Here is a 23,764-nt window from a genome sequence, read left to right as displayed (position 1 = left end):
GGAGACTGTGTGGCTCAGAAAGCTGGATATATTTACTATCTGGCTCTTACGGCAAGTTTGCCTGCCTGCTCCCCGGAGGAGCAGACAGACAGGAGGAAGGCAAGAGGCTAGCAGTTCTCACGCGAGGTGCACGACAGCAACACCTGTTGAGCTCCCAAACAGACCGGTGCCAGGGACCCACCCTCAATATTTCTCGAATGAATTGGTCTGGGGTGGAGGTGTTTTCAAAACTTCCCCATGATTCTAATGAGAGCCGGGGCTGCCAGCCGCTGGGCTAAGGGGATTGGATACCAGAGGGTCTGGATTCCCCCAATGTTTGGCCGAAAAAAGGGACTTGTGCCTGCTCACCCCAGGGATCCGCAAGGTACCGTTATTCGATTTGGTTGAAGATGGCGAGAGGGAAGAGAGTCATTGTTTCACACTGTAGTAGGATGTATAAGCTAAGTTGCATTTGAACCTAAATCCTTGAACCGCTGCTTCAAACATATGTCCCCGGATGTCCCCAGCATTGTCTGCATCTGTCAGGCACACCTTCGCCAGGACCCCCGCTGGGTCACTTCTCAGGATACACTCCAACTGGGAACCCTTACCCCATCTTTGCAGCATGCCCTCCGTAATTATTGGTGGTCTCACAGGGAAGGAGAAAAAAGACGACTCTATCAGGATCCCATTCTCCACCAGCACAGTCAGCACCATTGGCAGAGGCCGGCTCCGGGGCTGCAAGCCTGCTCTGAGCTATTATTGTGCCTGGCTCTCTCTCAGCATGACTCAACGCAGACAATACAGCACACGGAGAGCATGGGGGATGAACAGTAAATACGAAGCCTTGGATTTTTTTTTAATCTTGTCAGTTTTCTCCTGATTTGTGTCCTTTATCCTAGCCCCCTCTGCTGTATAAGCTTCTCAAAGCTAATGCCCATAACGCCACCACCCACTGGTAGCAGCAGGCTGCTGGGCTGCGGCGGGGTCCTCATGGCGGAGCTTTACAATGCCCGCCATTCTTCAGCGACGGTACGCGTTAACCTAGTGGCACCGGGTTGCTCCGACACCTTCCCCTCTGGTTTCTCTTTCCTCTGGGGGCCAATGGCAAGGCTGGGAGGACCGCCCTCCTGACTCTAACTGCTTGCCTCTGCGAGCACACACCACATGCTCCAACCTGGCAGAGCTGCAACGGCCCTGCTGAAAAAGAGCAAGGGAACGCTGGGCAATTATGGGGCTGAGAGTTGACTGTCATCTCTACTTCCATGTTAAAAAAGTTAGAACTGTTTCTCCAAGCTATTTCTTTGGCCTCTGGTAGATACCAGCCCTCCACCTCCTTTCTTTTCTCAAGAGCTCGTGGGATTAAATCAACCCGGGGATGCGGTCAAGCCCACCGCCGAGGCTGCTGGGAATGATGTCAGCAATGGGCATCTGCGCTACTGTCACCGAAGTGGGACGATGGCATACATTTTGCTCCCTTGAAACAGCTCCAAGGAACAAGTTATTCTTTTGACACTTTTCTAGTTCTAATCAGTTTCCAGGGTCACTTATGGCTCCCATTTAACTAAGAAATGTGCCTGTTATCTCTACCTTGGCTACCACGACGTCTGCCTCTACGCCACCTCCTGTCTCAGAATCCACTGGTGGTGGCAGGGCTGTGTGGAAATGCACGTGCCTTTGGCATAGATGACTTGCTGCTTTAGGGGAGACAGCAGGGGCTGGTGGAGGCTGGAGATGGGTGGCTCTCACGAGCTTTTGTGGAATGCAATATACATCAACTGAAAACACTTACATTCGGTTTTGTGAGAGTGTCAGCTTGCGAGGGCTTCCAAACTATGAAATCACAGAGGTTATAGGAAAGGAGCAAGGGAAGGGAAACCTGAGGTAGCTGCTGCTGGGGTGGGGGGTCTGTGCAGGGGAAGGCCGGGGGTCGTAGGTCTTAACATGAGATATGAATTTTGATTTTTACCTTCAAGGAGAAACATTTTAAAATCACCAAATAGCATATCTAGAAGTTGATGACTGTATCTGGTATGAACTTTATTATCCATCGATGGGGCTTTGTTTGGGGTTATGAAGCTGACAGATCCGACAAGAAAGAAGAGGTGATGACAGAAATGAAACTGGCCTCCCCAAGTGGCAATGTCCATCCCAGTGCGGCTCCCAGCGGTGCTGGGTCAGGTGCAGGCGCCCACTAGGCGGTGTTCAGGGAAATGTGCTCAGCTCCGAGAACACTAACGCTTCTGGCAGAATGTCAGTGCGCTCAGGCTTTGATTTGTGTTCAATGGAGGGTAACCTACTCACCTCATCTTAGTGTATGTGCAAAAAAAAAAAAAAAAAGAGAGAGAGAGGAAGAGGCAATAAAAGATACTAGTAAGATTGTCATTAAACAAAACCAGATTGGCTCCAGGTGCACAGAACATGTGGTTAATGTCAGTAAGGAGCTGGGGGAATTGTGAAGATCTTGGAGCTCACAAGATTTGTTTGGCACAACCTCTAGTCCTTTACCTGCATCTGGCATAGCAAATCAAGCAAAGGGAGGGTTTAACAGATTTCTGGAACGTACCAGCTAACTCACTCCTTCCCACATCCAAGAGCATTGTGTGTTTGGTCTCTTGTTTGCATTCTTTTTTTTTTTTTTAATTAATTAATTTTATTTTATTTATTTTATTTTTGGCTGCATTGGGTCTTCGTTGCTGTGTGTGGGCTTTCCCTAGTTGCGGCAAGCAGGGGCTACTCTTCGTTGCAGTGGTGGGCTTCTCATTGCGGTGGCTTCTCTTGTGGAGCACAGGCTCTAGGCACGTGAGCTTCAGTAGTTGTGGCACACAGGCTCAGTAGTTGTAGCTCACAGGCTTTAGCGCACAGGCTCAGTAGTTGTGGTGCACGGGCTTAGGTGCTCCACGGCATGTGGGATCTTCCCGGACCAGGGCTCAAACCCATGTCCCCTGCATTGGCAGGCGGATTCTTAACCACTCTGCCACCAGGGAAGCCCTTGTTTGCATTCTTTAAGAATGGTTGTGTCTAAGAGTTTTTAAGACAATGTTTCTTTGATGGAGTATATGGTGTTATTTGGTACCCACCAAGATGTACCAAGAAAATGTACAGAGATTCTGCTATACTTTATTCCATATCATGTTACAAGAAAACAACAGTGACAGCTGACAAACCATTACGTCTTTCATAATACAGACAAATTACAATTGGTAACAAATATGCAACATGTATTATTCCATTCTCCTTACTATGTGTCATTTTGAAGTATAATAATTTTCTGAATGATGCTAGCTCATTTCTTAGGTACCAACCCCCTGTTAGAAAGTACACATCTCAGTGTATCATACAAAAAAAAGCTAAAAGAAAAATTTTAAAAATCCACTCCCAACTAGAAAGAATGTAGATTTTGTATGTGCCTCTAAAATATGCTGCTGTAGGAAGGGAATGAGAATAGGAGATTGCTTATTTTACTTGAATTTTGTTTGGTTTGGTTTTTGGTGTATGAGAAAATTGCAAGGCAGTAACTTATACGGTTTCCTCTGCCTACAAGCTGGTAAGGGAGATGGAAGTTATATGCAATTATGCAGCATATTCCTATGTATGGGGCAGGCAATAATCTACCCCAGTATGTACAGCCTAAACTTCCTCTTATATAACAAAGATTACAAAACCAGTAATATTCACAGATGATTATCTTGTATAGACACATTACCTAGGGTATTGATTACACTGGCTATCATGTACACACTGAGGAAAGGATACCAAGAGACCGTGCTTTCTCCACAAGCCTGGAGGCTCCTCTGGAAACTCTTCTCGTCACCCTTGGGAGGTAGAAATAGCCTCTCATCCTTGTGTCAGGGGACGGACAGCCACACCCGCCTTATGCCCCCGGTTTTTTTCTGAGCACTGCAAACATTTTTTTTCATGTCCTATGTATCTTGTATTTTTAAGTCAACCAAACTCTTCCTTTAAGAAAATGGACATGAAGTCCCAAGTTGCCTTTCAAAATACTGTGTTGCAGTGACGTCACACGGATACAGCTACCATGCTAACATGTTCTAACTATTCCAGCTGTTTGAATCCAAGCTACTCCTTCATATAAAAATAATCTCACAAAACATTCCAGGGCTTTCTCAATAGAATAGTAAATCTGCTCATGAACACAGTCTGTAGTGATTTTCATGGCTGTCCTCAGCGAGAGGAGGGAAAAAACAAGGAGAAGGTGTTTGCAAATGGGAGAGGAAAGAGAGAGACAAAGTAAACTTTGATGTCCTACACCAATGGCAAGCATGGGGAACCGAAAACCTCCTAAATGAGACCCTTCTGAGACATATGTCTCTGCAATAAAACAGATTTACACCCCCCCCCCCCCACTGAGAAGTATTACGTTTCATTTCCCAAGAGAAGCTGCCAATGACAGGGGCATATATCTCTGAATAACTCTAACATTTCTAATTGAAATCTTTAAACATTAAATATTTTCAAAATTTCAAGTTAGAAAGCTTATTACATAGCAAGACTGAATCATCATCAGCCCTTGGTTTAAACTTCATTAAGTACAAAAGTTATGCCTCTCCCCCAAATGAATAATTCAAAATAAATCACAGGAAAGGCCGTTTTTTGATTGCACGTAAAGTTTTCTCTCCACATTTACTTTAAGAAGTCCTAATGTAAATACACGTTAAATCAAAATACCTCTAAAGACTGCCAAAGAGTTGGAATGTATGAAAGAAGAATGGGAAGTATTTCTAGGTAGCAAACAGTAAGCATTCTGGCCTTGGATAACTTTTCCTCTCTTTAAAATCAATCAGTAAATAATTCCTCGCTTAGCACTTAGAAGCTTACAATGAATACTACTCTGGACAAGATGGATTGTGACCTGACATCTATACTCACACCCCACTCCAGGGCAAGTACTGTTTTAATGTTTAGAAATCCTGGGTCCAATTTCCTAGGTATACTGGGTGACTATAGAAAAGCTTTTCCTTCACCTGACTCTCAGGGAAAGTTTTTGTCAAACTGGCTCATAATTCCTACTCTTGATCCTAAAAAGTGCGACACGTTTCAAGTTCTCAGTCTCTCCTCCTGTCTACTAGGAAATGTAAAACAATGTACACGAAGGTATTTCCATAAGAACTGGTGTCCTCAGGAGCTAGGTTTCATGCTCGAGATGAAGTTTCCTAGCTGCCCCAGTGTTATTTGGGGTCTGCAGTGAGGCTGCCCCACCGGGAACAGACCTGCGCCAGGCAGCTCTCCCTCTGGATCAAAGCACGCGTGTGCCCAATCCACCTTCCCCTCCATGTCACATACTCGCCTTCATCCTCCAAGGTCTCTCAGCTTCTTAAACAAGGGAAGCCAGGCCTTTCCTTTTTCCCTTTTCCATCTTTAAAGCAAGACTCCTGCCTTGTTTCTAAAACCTGCATCCGAACAGTTATTCCTGGAGACTGCTTAAAGTTAGGGTACCCGATGATGCCTTCCAATTAGCCTGGAATGTTTAGAAAAATGTAGTTCAAAGGTGTTTTGGTGTAAATGAGCAAATTTCAAACTCTGGATAGCTTTGTAATTTGCTTTTTAAATGTTGACTAGTAAAGACAGCATTCAGGGCTCATCTAGCAGATAGAATTCTTTTGCACCCGTGCTTTAAACATTCTGTTCCTCACTCTTTTCACCATTTAGAAAATACTCACAAAGCGTAACAAAGTGGATGGAAAAAATAAGATGTTGACAAGACCCAGAAAGCATGTAAAAAGCTACCTCAATTTCTAGAGGTTCAAAAGGAAGCGATTTATCCCTGTCTTTGTTCTTAATGCTTCATATTTGTTTCTTCACTTCCAACCTGCTCGGAGAACAGTCATGCTATGTGGCTTGAAAATGCTAAGCAGATTCCGATATCCTATATAAGTGTGCAGTTATTTCCAAGAAAAAAAAAAAAAAAAAACACATTTGCCTATGTCCTCAAAAGGTAAGAGACAAGTGGGGTCCCATGGCCAGGGACCAAGGTGTCAAGTCAGTCAGAGAACATGGGGGTTTTTTTAGCTATAGTTTTCCTTCCTGGTGGTTGCAAAATGTGCACTGCTCTCAAAGAAAACACACATTGTTTTATGCCACTATGTGGCTTTCAAGTACAGACATTACTGAAGAAGTGTGAACACCGAGTGTGTTGTCTTAATGTATTTAAGACATGGCTGGTGAAAGCATAAAAACCTTTACAGAGACGCCGCGGTGCAGAGGGAAATCAAAAAAAATCAAACACAAAAGACTGAAAAGAATACATGCCATGTATCAGTAAGCAAAACTTAATCTTCACATAGTTCTTGGAACTCACAAGGTATCCAAATGCGTGCAAGGTTTTAAATAAATTGCAGAGAAAACAGGTCTTGCCAGCTTCAATTTTCTTGTAAGTGAAATCCACCACAGGGAGTGAAAGGAAACTGATCCATGATTCCCTTCGTATTATTGGCCACTTCATTAATGTTTTTTTTTCCTTCCCAGAATGATGACAACTTAATCCTGGAAGGAGGAAAAGAGAAAATTGTTATATGTTAAAAACAAAACAACCAAAAAAATCTTACATCATTCATTTTTCCTAAATTACATGAGACATCAGAATCGGTCAGGCCAAAGTGAGCCTATCCATTCTTTCCACAGCGGCCTCGAGCACACATACTGGAAGCAGAGCGGTCTCCTTAACCAAAACAGTCCTTATAATACGATAAACAAATGCTCTGATTGCGTTTTCTTCTGTTAAAATAATTTAACTCCATGAATTTAAATGGTCTAACCTCCTCTTGGATTATTTAGAGAAAAAGAAATTCAGCAAATTTCCTTCCCCAAATCATTAGCACTAATACTGGTCTTAATTAAGTGCCTGTAGCATCATACAGAACATTAAAAGGATGTATCGTGTTCATTTTTATGAACATGAAATAGAAGAACAGATCACATACATGTTTTTAAAAAAATCCAGCTGTATATAATTCCACAGTGCTGATTATCAGACCTAGTTTCAGCAAAACGAAAATTGGCCCGCGTGACCTGAACTGCCAACCTCTTCCCAACATCCTGCATACAACTGTGCATTTCCAATGATGCCTGCTTAAACTCGGTAACTACTTCCATGTGAACGGTTCAAGAAGAAAGACGGAATGTTCACTCTGCTTCTCTCTCCGTTTCTTTTTTGGCCCTTAAGCATTTTCATTGAGTTTCTAGGATGGGAAAAGAATGTCTTGCCAGGAAGGGTGAAAAGAAACACTGCCAGGGTCAAGTCGCACAGCCCAGAGATTCGATCCGTCAGCTCCACTGAATCCCAGAACCAACTCATTATCTCAGTTTAGAAGCTTGAGGTCACTGAGGCCTGGTCAGGCCTGCTTGTCCCCTTCCACACTGCCACACAGGCATCTTCCCTGGCAGACAGGGAACAGTGGCCTTTCGTCGAGACTTTGCAGTGCAGTTGCCCTACTGCTGCCCTTGCAGGCTAGGGAACCAAGCACATCACCCCTGAATGGCACTACCTTGACCAAGGGAGCAACAAGTTCCAATCTTACAGTTAAGAACCATTAAAACAGCATCCTCTCCACCCTCTACTCATTTCCCCCACTTACTATGATGATTTTTGGAAGGTTAACCTTCCACCCTTTTTTAAAAAATTGAGGTGAAATTCATATACCACAAAATTAACCATTTTAAAGCATATAATTAACTGGCATTTAGTGCGTTCACAATGTTGTGCAACCATCACTTTTATCTAATTCCAAAACATTTCTATCATCCCCAAAGGAGACCTTATATCCTTTATTTACATATCTTATATCCTTCATTCTCATTCTTCTCTTGCTCCAGGCTCCTTGGCAACAGTGAATCTGCTTTCTGTCTCTGTGTATTTACCTATTCTGGATATTTCATATAAATGGAGTCATACAATATGCTGTGTCTGGCTTCTTTCACTTAACATAATGTTCCTAAAGTTCACCCATGTTGTAGCTTGCACCAGTACTTCATTCTTTTTTCTCGCTGAATAATATTCCATTGTATGAATATACCACATTTTGTTTATCCATTCATGAGTTGATGTATATTTGGGTTATTTTCACCTTTTGGCTATTGTGAATAGTGCTGCTATGAACATTAATATACAAATATTTGTCTGAGTACCTGTTTTCAATTCTTTTGGGTAACACTTGGTAGTGGAATTGCTGGGTCATATGGTGATTCTGTTTAACTTTCTGAGGAACTGGCAAACCATTTTCCACAGTGGCTGCACCATTTTATAATCCCCCCAGCAATATACAAATATTCTAATTTCTCTACATCCTTGCAAACGTTTGTTATTTTCTGGTTTTTTGTTTTTGTTTTTTCTTGATTGTAGATAGCCTAGTGGGTATGAACTGGTATCTCACTGTGGTTTTGATTCACATTCCCCTAATAATTAGTGATGTTTGAGCTTGTTAGCCATTTGTATATTTTATTTGAAGAAATATCTATCCAAGTCCTTTGCGCATTTTTAAATTGGATTGTTTGTCTGTTGTTGAGTTGTAGGAGTTTTTAAAAAAAATATATTTTGGATATTAATCCCTTGATTTGCAAATATTTACTCCCATTCTGTGGGCTGCCTTTTCACCGTATTGATAGTGTCCTTTGATGCACAAACATTTTAATTTTGATGACGTCCAATTTATCCATGTTTTTCTTTTGTTGCTTGTGGTTTTTGTGTCATATCTAAAAATCCTTTGCCAAATCTAAAGTTATGAAGATTTTCCCCTATTGTTTTCTTCTAAGAGATGCCAGCTCCTCCAGGAAGCCTGCCCACCCTGGCCAAACAGGAGTCAGGGTTTGTCCTGACATCTGCTTGCCTAGACACGGAGTTCCTACAGCCACACCCGAATGAAGTAGTAGTCATTGCCTGGCTCTCCTCCACTCCACCACTTTAATCAGCAGGATGCAGACCTGGCACCCAAGCTGACCTTCTGAACTACAGACTTCACATAGTCCCTGTGGTCTGAGGGCATTTGCTGTGAGGGAGCATGTAGGGTGGCAGGTGGCATCATTATATTCTCGATTAAGCTTCGTTTTGTTGACCATTGTGTCCCTAGAGCATAGCCCAGACCTAGCTCAGGTAGTCAGTAGACAGTTGTGGAATGAACAGGAAGGGGAAAGGTAGAATCTGAGAACTTGGGAGTGGAATATGTTCTCAGATGTTATTCCCTCCTGGCATGGTGACCAAGGGCAAATGCTGTACCTGTGCTCTTGCTGAAATAGCACAGTGCTGGGAACAGAGGTGGCCAGCCACAGATACACTACAGGCTGAGAAAGGTGGGTAGGATTAACGCCTTCCTGTAGGTCAAACATTTTTTTTTTAACTCGACATTCTATTTGAAAAAAATGATTTGATTTTCAGTATATCTGATTTTATGTAACCATATGTGTGCACCATCGTCCATAGCATGTTACTTTCCTATTGGGTTGATTTAAGACTTTCTTTTAGTCATTCCTGGTGTTTGTTCTTGCCTTTGCTCTGATTCTTTGGGTGTAACCTCCAGGAGAATCATATGTACCTAACCCAGGGCATAAGCAGAGTTGGATAATAAAGGATAATACAAAATAATAGTAATTGGATAATAAGTGGTGAACAGAGTGATTATGAGATGTCTATTACTTAGGTTTAGGCTCAGACATTTAATGAAAGGAGCCAATAATACGAAAAGAAGGGAGGTGCCAATGAGAGCTAGACCCTTTGCCATCTCTGTGAGCAGTTGAGCCCAAACTGTGCCCACTACCCTGCCTAATATTGTTCACCGGCAGCATGGGATGTCATTTCTTCCTCCTTGGGTGGCATCAGCATCTGTTTCAGTTTTCAAGGACTGCATAGGAGGTAGGTGAGTTTACTGCTAGAAAAATTCTTTAAAATCTAAATGTAATCATGCATTTGACAGGTGGGGATATAGGTGGAAGGAGAGGGCACACAACATTCATAGGGAAGCAAAGTATAATAGCAAAATCCTTCCTTACATTTAATTGATTATTAAAATGCACCACACACACAATACAAATGAAACTGAATATAAATTATAATCTATGTGCACATCAACCCCTAGGTATATAAACCATAAGATTAACGGATGCCATTTATATCTTGCTTTCTGTTTTTACAATGTTCTTTCTCTAGAAATGAATGTTTTAAAGAAGAAATAGGATTTTATTGATAAAATCCTTATTCAGAAATATCTACATAGAGCTTCTCAGCTATAAATATTAATTAATTGGATTGCTGGTACCCATAATGCAACTTTGTTCTGACCCATGTGCCCTATGAACTAGATATTTTTTGGATTCAATTTTCTTAAAACCAACTGTCAGCATCATGTGATGGAGGAGATGAAAAATGAAAATGAGCAGCCCCGCTGTGCAGGTGGGTGACCTGTGGGAGAGAGTCTGCCTGGTAGGATTTTTACACGAACCATCAGACACAGACCAATTGATTAGATCATCTCATACCCGCCACCAACTAGGCTCAAGAGACTAATTAGAGAGAGTACTGCCTGCGCAGGCACCCCATTGACACCTAATTTGCTCAGCCAAAGCCTTTGGGGAAAATGTATTATCTCTGCAGCTGCACTTCATGCATTTCTGATTTGAGGCATAAGCAAGGAGTGCTTCATCATTCTTTTGAGCAAACTGAATGTAGAAGCCCTTAAGTGCTAAATGCAAGCAAACAGACCCAAATTAAAAACGGGCCAGGCTCTTTCTAATTCCCTCTGTGCTCCCTGTTAAATCTCTATGTGTACACATACACACACACACACACACACACACACACACACACACACACACCCTTACACATACACACACACACGCAGTTTACATGCCAGTGGGACAACACAGCCCAGTACCCCAGCTCAGGGTGCTTCCATGTGATCAGATGGTCTCTCTTTTGCTGGCCTACTTACCCACTCTCAGGTTTTGTGTTTGTTTTACTTTTTATTTTTTTAACCCTGCTGCACTGCCCCTCCACAAAATATTCTTTTTTCTACAGGAAGACTCTGGCCGCCCCCTTTTTTTTCTCTCTCTAAGCCTCACTGGAGAGAAGTGATTATTTTGCTTCCAAATTAAAACAACTGTAGGTTTTCTTTCATTGCCTTAATTGTGAACAGTATATTCACCAGGATGTATGTGAAGCTACACATAGGGTAGTGTTGGATAATCTGCTCATTTCTGTTTGGGGGACTTCTGTGTAAAGATGCCTAACAGAAAGGGAAGCAATTTGATGGAAATAAAGCTACCTCCCAGTAGCAAAGACAGTATAGAATTATAAAATAGTTAACCTCTCTTCAAGAAAAACAATGTATATTATTTGACCACCTTTAGCTTTTATCTGTTTCTAAACTAGAATAAAATTAACTCCACATTTCCTTCTTTTCAAATGTAGAATCCAAAAGACCGGTATATAAGGAGGAATTTAAAGACAGGTGTATAATTAATCACATGCTTTAAAAAAAGGAAATAAAAATGAAAAATCCAGACAATATGGGAAAACTAGAGTATCTCTGTGCCAAATCTAGTGGCTAGGGGGAATGAATTTCCTTAATGCTGGAAAAGAAAAAAAAAAAACAGGACCTGCTATGGTGTGTTCTAGAGTGGACTTAATGATTTTATGCCTTTCCACTCACATATTGGATGAATTATTTTTACCCATGTGTTCTGATAAATTACAATTCTGCTTTGTAATTTTCATATTTCTCTTATTCTTAAGCATTCGGTGAAGATTTGGGGGGATCATTTTAGCTGTCTACTTTTGAAATCAACATTCATAGTTGTCCTAAATTGGGCATTCAGGTACTCAGAGGATTCCATTCCAGTGGCCACTGGAGTGATTGTCTTTCTGAAGGTGTATAGAGAGTGGTTGCAGGGGAGATGTTTGAAAATAGTTAAAAAATCAGGGAGGGCCTTAACTAACACACCTAACCGTTTACAGAATTTATTCTGATTTGGTGAAAGACAAAGTCCAGAAAGCTTCTTTTTCCCAAGTATCATATTAATAAGACTTCACATAAAAAATATCTAGGAAAAAAAAAACTACCAGGCTGTGTGAGTTTGAGTTTGATTTTGCTTAAAATACTAATCTTTTGTACCTAATTAATCTTCAAGCAGAATTTGCTACTGTAGAAAATTAAGTCCACAAATAAGATTGCTAAACCCCAAGCACCTAGGCAACTACAAACCTCTCTGAAGTAAAAATATCATGTATATATACAAATATATACATATATGACACATATACTCATTTGTATATATACAACATATATAATCAAATTTTATACTGTAGATTTGACATGAATGTTGGACTCAAAACGATACGTTTTAAACTTCATAATGATTTTCAAAAATCTGGGGACAGCTTTATTTCTTCATTTTTTTGTGAGTTTAATTGTTATGATTTGGCTAGAAATATAGGTTTTCTTTGAGAACATCTGAAAGCAGTGTTTTCCAGTTGTTCTGACATTGCATTGAAGCTCCTTGTGGGGTGGGGAGAAATGGGATGAAACAGAACGAAGTAGAAAATTAGTTAAACCTACTTCTGTAACTTATTTCTGATTTATGATAATCATGCTTCTCCCCACCAGAAGAGAATACGTCTTTGAGACCAGCAAGAGAATATTAATTAAAATGAATGCAGAAATAGTCGGGCTTTGTTTTAAGCTTAACAGAAGGTCCATCACTCAAATAGCCCAAATCCTTTAAATTGAAAGCTGTTTGGTAACATCCATATGGGTGCACAATGCACTAATTGCAGCGACTCTGCACATTTTAAGCTTCTTGCCAAAGTGGTGATTATAATTAAAAATTTTTAGGCAAAGCTTTAAGTCTAACATTTCAAAACGAAGCATTTCTTATACAAGGAGACCGACTTAACATATCATTTTAATAATCATCGTTATCAACGAACATTTATTGAAATCCTCGTTGAAGACCAGGCATTATATGATGTGTAATTAGCTGTGATTGAAAAGAATCCTCTATTTTAATGATGTGACTGTTTATTAAATCAGATTTATGTAAATATAAAACACTGGTCGTATTTTAATCCACATGTAGATTAAAGGATGGCAATCCTGGGAGTATGTCCTATCTCAATAAAGGCCAAAAGTGTGCAGGGAAAGTACTGATCTAGGTCTTCTAAGAGCCACCAAGACATATCTTAATCTTTTAAAAAATCATATGTGTATATATATATATATATATATATATATATATATATATATATATATATATATATATATATATATTCAATCGCACATATAATCATTTATATATCATACCTAATATATAAAAATCATACATATAATCATATACACACATAAGCATACATACATATAAATCTAAGGTTTGAAATAGCTAATAGAAATAATTTTAATGACAAAGTTAAGAATAGGAAAGCCTTCACCAAAGTGGCTTATTCTTTTCAAGGATTTCATATGTGAAGCTTTATTTGCTCAGCATACCTTTATAATTGACTGGTTCCCAAGTGGGTATAAGTTAATTAAATAGAATTCTGCCCTTTCACCTTCCTTATATATTACAGTCCTACTAAACTATATTTAAATAAACCAAAGTCATGTAACTCAGCAGTGTGTGCATTTTTTACAACTTAAAACACACACACACAAATCTCATAAAACCACTTCTAAGTATTTAGCAGTCAGAGAGACACGAGGGTTCATGTCTGACTTTAATTAAAAGATCTGAGAGCAGATGTGACTTCATTTTGGGTGGATTTTTTTCTTTCAAATTAAAAGTTGTCTAGTTATTACTGTCCAAAGTGTTGAAGCACAAGAAAATTTCATGCTAAGGGTTTTGAATTCAATATATATGATCATCTACAACTTTAATCTGTCTCATGAACCATGAGACAGAAATTTGCAAAGCTAAGATTCAGCAGAAATTTGCAAAGCTAAGATAACTTTCTGTAGTGAAAACTAGATCACATATGATTGGTAAACAGAGAACAGTGTCAGCATAAACCAGAAGTCATGTTGGTTCACGTGAGAAAATTCGTGTTAATGTTAGTTTTGAGCCACTAAGTCACAGCAGCCATGTGCATGAGACATAAACACAGTCGTGTGCAAGCTGAAGGGGTCTGCAGTACTGTACATGCTGCCCACTTACCTCACATATTTCATCTTGGCTTAGTTCGGCCACATGATGCTCTGTCTTGGAATTGTTTATTGTACAGTTCTCCTAGATCTCTGCACATTTTGCTGTTTCAGCCAAAATTCGGTAGCCTCAACCCTTCCACCAAACTTCTTTCACCTGTAAACTGTGCTAGTATTTTTAGTAGTGTTTTTACTGCTCTTGTGGGTGCCATGTGCTATAGACTGAATGTTTGTGTCCCCCCTCAAATTCGTATGTTGAAACCTAAACCTAATGTGATGGTATTCTGAGGTGGAACCTTTGGGAGAAGATTAGTTCATAAGGGTGGAGCCCACGTGAATGGGATTAGTGCCCTTATATAAGAGACCCCAGAGAGCTCTCTTGCTCCTTCCTTCATGTTGAGGACATAGCAAGAAGAGGAAGAGGGTCCTCACCAGACACTAGATCTGCTGGTGCCTTGATCTTGGACTTCCAACCCTCAAGAACTGTGAAAAATAAATTTCTATTGTTTATAAGTCACCCCATCTATGGTATTCTGTTAGAGCAGCTCAAACATACTAAAATACTATGTTGAATACAATTTCAGTGGTCTGCCCCTTACTCTATTTCTTCCCATAAACTGTACAGTTTTTACTGTGGTAGTATGCTAAACACACGTAGGAACACATATGTCATATTATAGCAGAAACATCGATTCTTACGGGGCACAATTTGACACTGTCACAAAGTGACACATTGTGGACACTACCATAGCACATCATTTCCACCAGGAAATGTCTGCTGACAGCGAGGAAGGTCCAATAAGGTCATGCTGAGGGATTCAGACACTGGACACCCAGCTAAGCTCCCCACCAACTCTTTCTCGTGTAGCAGCTTCACAATATGAACAGTGCCAATGAACAACAAATCACTTGAGGGCTGATCCATGGAGGTTAAGACTCTATCTACATGTAAAGTTATCTGATATGTACTCCCCACAAAATCCTAATAGGCTATTTTAAAGTATTTTGATACTGGTTATCCCATCATAGCAAGTTGCTGTATTTCTCTCATACCCAAGATGAGTAGGAAAATATGGGATAGTTATGGAACACGTGTATCATTATGAGAAATAAATAGCAACCTTTTGTGCACATGTAGCATTTTCTTCTATCCAAAGTACATTTTCATTTACCCTCTCATTTAAAGAATGTGCCTGGGGGACTTCCCTGGAGGTCCAGTGGTTAAGAATCTGCTCTTCCACTGCAGAGGATGCGGGTTCGATCCCTGGTCAGGGAACTAAGATCCCGCATGCTGAGAGGTGTGGCCGAAAAAAATAAAATAAAATAAAAAAATAAAGAATGTGCCTGAAAGATAGGACCATAACCTTAAGAGGAGAACAGATTTTATAAACTGGGCTTTTAAAGAAGTTCTGATCCTTTCAGTCACTGGTTCAATGTCTCCTGGCATAGCAGCCGTGCGAGGTATATTCCAAGTGTAAGTACCCATAGCATTCACTACAGGAACCACACCTTTACAGGAACTGGGGTGGCCAACTGTCCCAGTTTGACTGAGGGGGTTTCCAGGGTGTGGGACTTTCAATTTTAAAACTTGGGTAAACCAGAAGGAGTTGGTCACCCTTACAGGAACAACAGGGTTGATACGCTGTTATTTCCAAGTTGATTATAAAAACAGAGCTAGCCAGCTTGGCACTTTACTACATGAACTAAAATATGCTGACGTTCCAATCTCAAATTGTGAGTCACAAAAGTCAGACAAAGGCTCACATCAAGAACGGCAAAAGAGGGCTTCCCTGGTGGTGCAGTGGTTAAGAATCTGCCTGCCAGTGCAGGGAACACGGGTTCGAGCCCTGGGCTGGGAAGATCCCACATGCCGCGGAGCAACTAAGCCCATGCGCAACAGCTACTGAGCCTGCGCTCTACAGCCTGCGAGCCACAACTACTGAGCCCATGTGCCACAACTACTGAAGCCCGCGCACCTAGAGCCCGTGCTCCGCAACAAGAGAAGCCACCACAATGAGAAGCCCGCACACCACAACGAAGAGTAGCCCCCGCTCACCCCAACTAGAGAAAGCCTGCGCGCAGCAACGAAGACCCAATGCAGCCAAAAATAAATAAATAAATTAATTAATTAAAAAAATAAATAAAATGACAAAAGATTTGTTGAAAAGATGTTGAGATCTGAGCCTATAGCATTCTCTCCTCCCTCAAAGAATTTGTCACTTATCTTCCCAAATCTGTGTCTTAGGCTTTCCTCTTTTAAGTGTTTTATTGACGCCATGGTGGATCACATTCTGTTCTAATGAGGTTGCTGGATTCAAGACCATCAACTTGCTCCTCACCGCAGTTCTCAGTTGCACTTCCAATAAATCCATCTGTTTAAATTCACACATGCCTGTGCACCGTGGCATGGGGGGGATGGCTAAGGCCACCACTCTCAAATGACAAGAGGTGCAAATATCCCCCGAATCTCTGTGGCAAATGACACCCCACTCAATGAGCTGTGGCAGAGCCACACTATCAGCTGGCTTGCCTATTTCAATTCAGGAAACACTGAACATCTCTTTTTTAAGGAAAGCACAGCGTTTAGGGGGTAAGAGACTATTCCAAGGACTGTTAAAGCAAGGTCCCAGTGGTGTTCTGAAGCTGGCTTGAACTGGCTTGTGAGAGCCCGATGCTAAAATTTTCAGGAATTTTGCCAGCTGTTATTAAACACAGCCACCCTTGAAATTGGCAATGGAAGGAGGTGTATTTACACCATGGGATACAGACAATTGACCAATCAGGGCTTTCCTGCTCTTTCTGGAGAGATGGCTGCTAAATATTTACCAGCACACCACTGCCGTCCTCAGGAGCCTCAAGAGTTTGGAAGGGGACGACAGGACAACAGCAACCTCTAAGTCAAAATGGAGAATGGAAGTGTTATCCTAGAGGTACCAATGCAGTGAGGAAGAACTGGGCTTTGAAAGATAAATAAAAGTTTAATGTGTAGAAAGGAGGAAGGAGGGCATTCTCGAATAGCCTAGGGCTCTGGAAAGCAGTGAGTGGCCAATGGGGCAGGCACATATTTGGATGTCAGGAAACAAAGTGCAGGGGAAGCTGACAGGGTAGGGGAGGCTGGTGGAGTGGAGGGCCTTACGTGCCCTGCTTAGGGTTTGGGGCTTTATTCTGTATGTAGTGAGGAGGTCTTAGAGGCTTTTAAGCAGGGGAGTCGCCAGGGCAATCCCCAACCAAGGGCAGTTGTGTGCTTTCCACACAGATGAAGTCTCAGCTGCCTCTGTGAAATCTGTGGGTAAATAGTTGTTTTTTTCAGGATGACATCAAATCAGATAATGCAGCAGGTTCTTCAAATGTCTTGTGACTGCTCACAAAGCACCAGATTTTGTAGCACTTAATGTGGAAAGGTCTTATTCTGCCTGTGAGAAATATCTAGAGTGTCCTGGACTCAGGATGACACAGAAACTAAGCTTCTTCCCCAGGACTGCAATTTTCAAAAGGTAGCCCGTGGGGAGAATTTGGACATTTTCATGCACCAGAAAGATGCCTTAGGTCCTTGATAAATTGTCTGTTCACTTGAGTCTCTATATTTGCCTACACATTTAAAAGGAAAAGGAAAAAAATATGCACTAACTCTTAGTTTTACTACTCTGCTGACCTTTATAAGTCAAACATTGATTTACTGTTTTTGATTAGCACACAACCTCAGACAGGCTTTCAAATTGGGGCGTTTAGAATTCTAAAATACTGTCAAATCTTTTAAAGAGCAACTGCAATAAATTCGAAAACGTCATCACGGCACTCTTGTCTTGATTCACTGCGGCTGCACGTTGGGGACCTGGAGTTTCAGCTCCTTAAAAATGTGAAGCCTGTAATGTCCGATGAATAAGACATTCACATCAACACAATTGGTTTCCTCCTGGCATAAAACAATGAAAGTGCCAACAGCTCAGTGGTTTGGTGGCAGAGCAAAGAACAGCGGTTGCAAGCCTGGGGTCCATCTCTCACCTCCACTGGCAACAGAGCTGGAGAACGCAGTGACAGGAGCCAGCACACACCAGGCTCATGGGATTAAGGGATGCTTCACGCTTTTTTAACGTCCGCTTGTGGCTGACTGAAACAAAAGCATGGAGCTAAGTGAATCGAGCTCTTATTGTGAGAGACAATGCAATACCCTGTCGCCTTGCCCCAAATCAGAATCCCACCCACAATGTGGTGAGTCGGGAACTGACATCTTCTCTTCCACACCTGTGAGCGGGAGCACATCCCAGAAAGATCTGATTTCCTCTTCACACAGATGCTGAAGAACAAAGTTATGTCTTGTCTGGGTTATGCTGTTTGTTTTCCAGTCTGTTGGCATTAAAGTTGCACCCTAAGCACCTATCACGTCTCATGATGCTCTGTTAAGTCCTTTTCAAAAGATCTGACTTTGAACACTGGGGTCATTAGAAAGAAAGAAAAAAAAAAAACCCCAAAAACAGATCTAGTGACTTAGTTGCTTCATTGTCATGGGGGGAAAAAAATCACCACAGTTTTACTTGAAAAATAATAATTAACTATAATGTGTACTGTATGAAGTATACAAGTGTGAAAACAAAACAAAACAGTTCATCAGCTCCAATAAGCTGTTTTGGTTTTGCTCCTTTTGCAACTCTTAGATTCAGTGGCTCGAATGAGCTGTCTGTCACCCACAATGCGCCGGGCCTGCGATGCTAAAATGGAAAAACTCTTTTGTTTTTTAATTAGTAACCTCCCAAGTTTTAGTGCCAGAGTTTATATGGTTCTCATGATCAATTATTAAGCACGTTGGTCCAAGCAGGATGTAAAACTACTCATGCCTGGATTAACATGGTAAAGTTAAATCTCATCTCGTTTAGTACTCTCTTATTAAGAAAAATTCTAACAGGTTGATTTTTTAGAGACTGACCTATGCCTGGTAAAATGTAAAGAAGAACACAGCAACTCTTTCTTTCACTCGCTGGGGTGTAGTGTGTTAAGCCTGTCTACATACTAGAGATGGGTGATTCAGATAAGATGTATCTGAAGCAGATAGGTAGAGGAAAATTACTAAGATTAATGGTGTGCAGTCAAGCAAAGAAATAGGCTAGAAAATAATTGAAGGCAAGAAGAGCTTTGTGTTAGAACTCCAAATAAAACTATGTAAACTCTACCAAATCTGGGGATAATATGCAATCATGGTCACTGTTCGGAGGGCTGTCTTGCTAAGCACACAGATATGTCACAGTAATTCCTCTTGACCATAAATTCTCTGCACTTGAAATTTGAACTTTTGTAGATTTACTTCTGTGTACTAAAGAATTACCTCTAAATTGAATCAATAAATATCAAAGTTATAAAATCAACTTCCATTCATTTCTTTCGATCCTTATTCTGTCTTCTGTGTCATATACAGTTGTATGCACTCTAAATGTTATGATCATATATTTTTCCAACATTTTATTAAACTTTTCAAATATACAGAAAAACAAAAGAATTATACAGTGAACATCCATATACCTGCTACAAAGATCCTACAATTAACATTTTGATGTGTTTGCTTTGTAACATAGCTATTCATCTGCCTATGCTTCTATTCATCCATTAATCAATCCTATTATTTTGATGCTTTTCAAAGTAAGTTGCAGATATCAGTATACTTCACCCCTAAATATGCATATCGTTAATTAGAGTCCAATATGTATTTATGGTGTTCAGGTAAATTTTACTTACAGTAAAATGTACACATTTTGCGTACATTATTTAATGTTTTTAATGGTATTGCATAGGAACTGTTCCATTGCTATGTAATGGAGAGATCAGTTTTAAGTCAGAATCTGAGAATATGATTTTTCTTACTAAAAAAATTTCTTTAATGTCCTCCCTCTTTTTCTACTCTCACCAACTCCTCAGTGGACAAAACACTGATAAATACAACTGCCAACAAGAGAACAGACACAGAGCACTCAGATTATGATCATTCTTAAACTGAGTCACTGCCAAATTTGAGAACCAGATGAACACCAAGGAATCCTCTCCAGAAAACTCCATCTACACATATAACTACAGGCAGCTTTTTTCATAAAATTTCAGGTGGCTCACAGATCTTCTGAATTCCATTCATAGACCCCTGGACTGCAGATCAAGAACATCAGGATTGGAAAGTCAGAATGCTGAAGCATTAAGCAGCATTTCCATCATCTAGCCACAATTCTAGAGCATACTGAAGCGGAAATAACCTTCCCTGAAAGTTAAGTCCCTGAAGGTAATTCCTTTTGAACAAGGGGCACAGACTATGGACACTCCTGTTAAGAGTGGTTAGAGGCTTATGTGATTTCCTACACCCTCCCTAGATGATAAGAATACAACCAACCAAACAAAAACAAAATAAAAATGTCACCTAGTCCATGCATCATATTTCATCAAGAGAGGTAGAACCTAGCCCATTCTATTTGATGACGGCAACAGCCAACAGGAGAAGCACAAGTGGGCATTCTTTAGATCCCTAAGTACGGATCTAACGAGATGATCTTCAGAGTCTCTTCTCACAGCTTTGCCAATGATGCTGAACCCTTATCTTCCCTATTAAGGTAAAAACAATATCAGCCAAGATTTTGCAATTGTTCTTAACATGGCCACCCATATTTTCCCCCTCAGAAAGGGTCACAGACAACTCATTTGAGCAGCTGAGGAGGATTTATTATGCCTCTGGTCCCCGCAGCAACCTTCAAGGCAGCATTTCATCTTATGGATGAGAAAGCTGAAGCTCAGAAACACGTGTTGGAAAAGTACATCCCACTCCAACCCTCTGGACAAACCTTTGTCTCTCTTGTCAATACCAGTGTTTCTTCTTAACATCAGAAAATGAACTCATGGTCTTTTATATCTGCACTTCACAGGCTGATCTGGCTTCTATGGCCTCAGTTTGGTTCTGTCATTTCAGAGTTGTGGCATTCCAGGACTTGGCCTGGAAGCTTGGCATTCTGATGATTCTTGCTCACTTGCATCTCTCTGGTTAAACCTTATTTACACTTGTACCCTGTTTATCCCAGGCAGATGAATAACTTGTGCCTTCCTTGCTATTGCTAGGGGACAGCTACCTCTGGCTGCACGGTGTCTCTCTGTGACCTGCCTTGGTAGCACCAAGACCCCCCAAGGACTGCAAATCTTTAGGGGCCAGTTAAGAAGAGAAAAGGAAAATGTGGAGCCAGGGATGAATCACAATTCCTCAGTCTTATTCCAATCAGCACATGGTTGCCATAGCAACCACACCTAACCGTCCCTCTACCTTGCTCCTCCCACGGATCTGCTCGCTGGTTTGGGTGATCAAGGGAATCTGCACAGAATTGCTTCAGTTCTCTGATCCACATAATTTTACTTTTATACAGCTTAATTTTATAATATTTATTCCTTTGAGCATAAGATAAAGAGACTAAGGGTTTCAAAAGAAAAAATACACATTTTTTTTGACCATGGTTTTCCAGTGATTAAATGCAACAAGACCATTCCCCATTTCCTTTTTTTGAAGCTTCACATTTCCTCTTCCCTCATGCACCCTTCCCTCAGCACAGTCACACACATGAAAATACACACCCACACCGTCCAATGCCTGGTGGTGATGTTTTTGAAGGAATATTCTGACCAGAGAAATTCTAAACATATAGATATGGGATCCGAACCCTCTTGTAGATTTGTAACCCTTCTACAATTAAGCCAAAGTAGAGGAATTTTAGGAAAAACTGGACTTGGAATAATGAAATCTAAACTATTTCCATTTATGTTGACATGCCTTCCTTATACACAATAAGGGAGACTTCTTCCTTTACTTTAAAGCACCAAGAAAATAGGATGCTCTTTAAAGGTTCTGAGGGGATAGAAAGAAAACCTTGCTGTGACTGTTTCAGTGGCTTGTGAAGCCTGGTGGCCATGGTGTTGCCACCCCTGGATTGGGTAGTAATCTTCCATGATAAAGAGCCCCAGGAGCTGTGCAAAGGTCGAAACAAGAAGACAACGCCAACAGTGAGACCAGACAGCAGAGGCAATACCAGGAACTGAGCTCAGAGGTGGAGTGAAGTGGCTTTGAGGTCTTCTGTGTGAGGCAGGCATCCTACATCTAATGATATATGGAGGGGATTGAGGAAGAGTTCACCTAGGCTGCAGTTTGCAACCCTCTGCAGATCTAGAAGAGTGGGGCTCAGTCTCTAGTCACACGAGACCCAGCTTGCTTCACTTTGACGCTGTCCCTTCCCTCACTTTCTTTTCTTGTTGAATTCCTCACCCTATTTTCCTTTTCACCATGCCTGGCTCCCACACAAGGCTCCCATTTTTGTCCCCAGACTTGTTTTCCTTCCCTGGAAATCTTTCTTGAATACCTTTGGGATCAAAGAAAATAACAAGGAATGACTTTTCACCCTTCCCTCGAAAGGCTTTACATTATCTCTAATGTTTGCTAACATTAGTGGTCATTAGTGCTCTTCACTAAGTTCCAGCTCTCTGTCTTCTGGATCCTGGGTGGAATGGCAGTTAGGCATGGCCATTCCACCTGCTCGGACCAATGAGATGTACATATCCATGTGGTTGCCTTAAGGACCAGTATTCCTCTTGCCAGGTCTCTTCCCCCTGCCAAGGTGGCTGAGGAAGACTGTAGAGAGATGCAGCCTCTGTTACCCTGCATCCCTGAGCAGAGCCTCTCATGACTCATATGGACAATACAGTGTCAACAAGAAATAAACGTTTGTTATATTAAGCCACAGCAAAACTTAGTCCATCCTGAATGACACAATGCTTATCATGTCTAGTTTGGATTACAAGTCTCTACTCTTCAAAACAATCCTAGTGAGGTAGTTGGTTTGCCATTCCTTATTCCAATGAGGAAAATAAGGGGTAGAGAATACACATAATTTACTTAAGGACTCACAGCTAGTAAGTGGCAAAGTTGGAACTTGTACCAGATTTTATTACTCCAAATTCCATACTCTTTCTACTGTATTGTAATGGTAGTAACTCTTAAATGATGTGGGCAGGAGAGAAGACTCAATTCTGAAAAGCAATAGAACAGAATTTGATAAGGTAAAGAGAAAAATACCACAAGCCATACAAGAAAATACATGCTTTTATATTAAAAAATGAATACTAGCACTGGATACGTCTGTCAAGCTTTACAGTATTCTATTTTTGCTTGTATTTCTTCCTGCTAGCAATAGGAAAGTTGCCAGATACCTGGTGCAAAAATTGGAATTCTCATATGAATATCACTCTCAGGTTGGGTAACTTGAATTTCATATAATTTGAATCTGAGTAAAATTTAAGTAATGGTATTCTTTGAAATTATAAGCATGAAATGTTATGTATATCAAAAAGCATCTGGAATGATATATACCAGCTATTAATAGTAGCTACCTCTGGAAGGAGATCAAGATTTTCTGCAGGTTGGGAATTTTAAAGTTTTACTAGATATTCCTTTGTGTTATTTGAATACTTTCCAATAAGAAAGTTTTATTATTGAAATTTAATTATTGGATAAATAACTTATTATTTGTATAATTAACATACACACAATGTGATGAATAACTGCTGCATAACTGTGAGTTGGTGAGATGGTTAATATTTGGCAACTGCAATGAAAAACTAAACTTTTTCAGCACTGTTTAAAG

At 40.7% G+C, this 23,764-nt stretch overlaps 2 protein-coding genes across 17 annotated transcripts in view; one reads left to right on the top strand and one right to left on the bottom strand.

Moving 5' to 3' along the window:
- MTERF1 (mitochondrial transcription termination factor 1) overlaps positions 1-23,764 on the top strand; it is a 589,841-nt gene that overhangs the window by 527,140 nt on the left and 38,937 nt on the right. The window contains exon 14 of one of the 14 annotated variants that reach the window (XR_009505040.1): positions 6,466-8,078. The exons of the other annotated variants lie outside the window; for them this stretch is intronic. The gene's annotated coding sequence lies outside the window, so the exon portion shown is untranslated. Of the gene's footprint in view, positions 1-6,465; positions 8,079-23,764 lie in introns of those variants that run through there. 14 annotated transcript variants of the gene reach the window in all.
- CDK14 (cyclin dependent kinase 14) overlaps positions 3,088-23,764 on the bottom strand; it is a 573,947-nt gene continuing 553,270 nt past the window's right edge. For 2 of the 3 annotated variants that reach the window (XM_059933793.1, XM_059933794.1), the window contains one exon: positions 3,088-6,483. The gene's annotated coding sequence lies outside the window, so the exon portion shown is untranslated. Of the gene's footprint in view, positions 6,484-18,122; positions 18,229-23,764 lie in introns of all 3 variants that reach the window. The other variant, XR_009505030.1, reaches the window with a different exon arrangement.

This window comes from Balaenoptera ricei, chromosome 9 (genome assembly GCF_028023285.1).
Source record: "Balaenoptera ricei isolate mBalRic1 chromosome 9, mBalRic1.hap2, whole genome shotgun sequence".
Taxonomy (NCBI): domain Eukaryota; kingdom Metazoa; phylum Chordata; class Mammalia; order Artiodactyla; family Balaenopteridae; genus Balaenoptera; species Balaenoptera ricei.
This window is presented reverse-complemented; position numbering and strand designations above follow the sequence as displayed.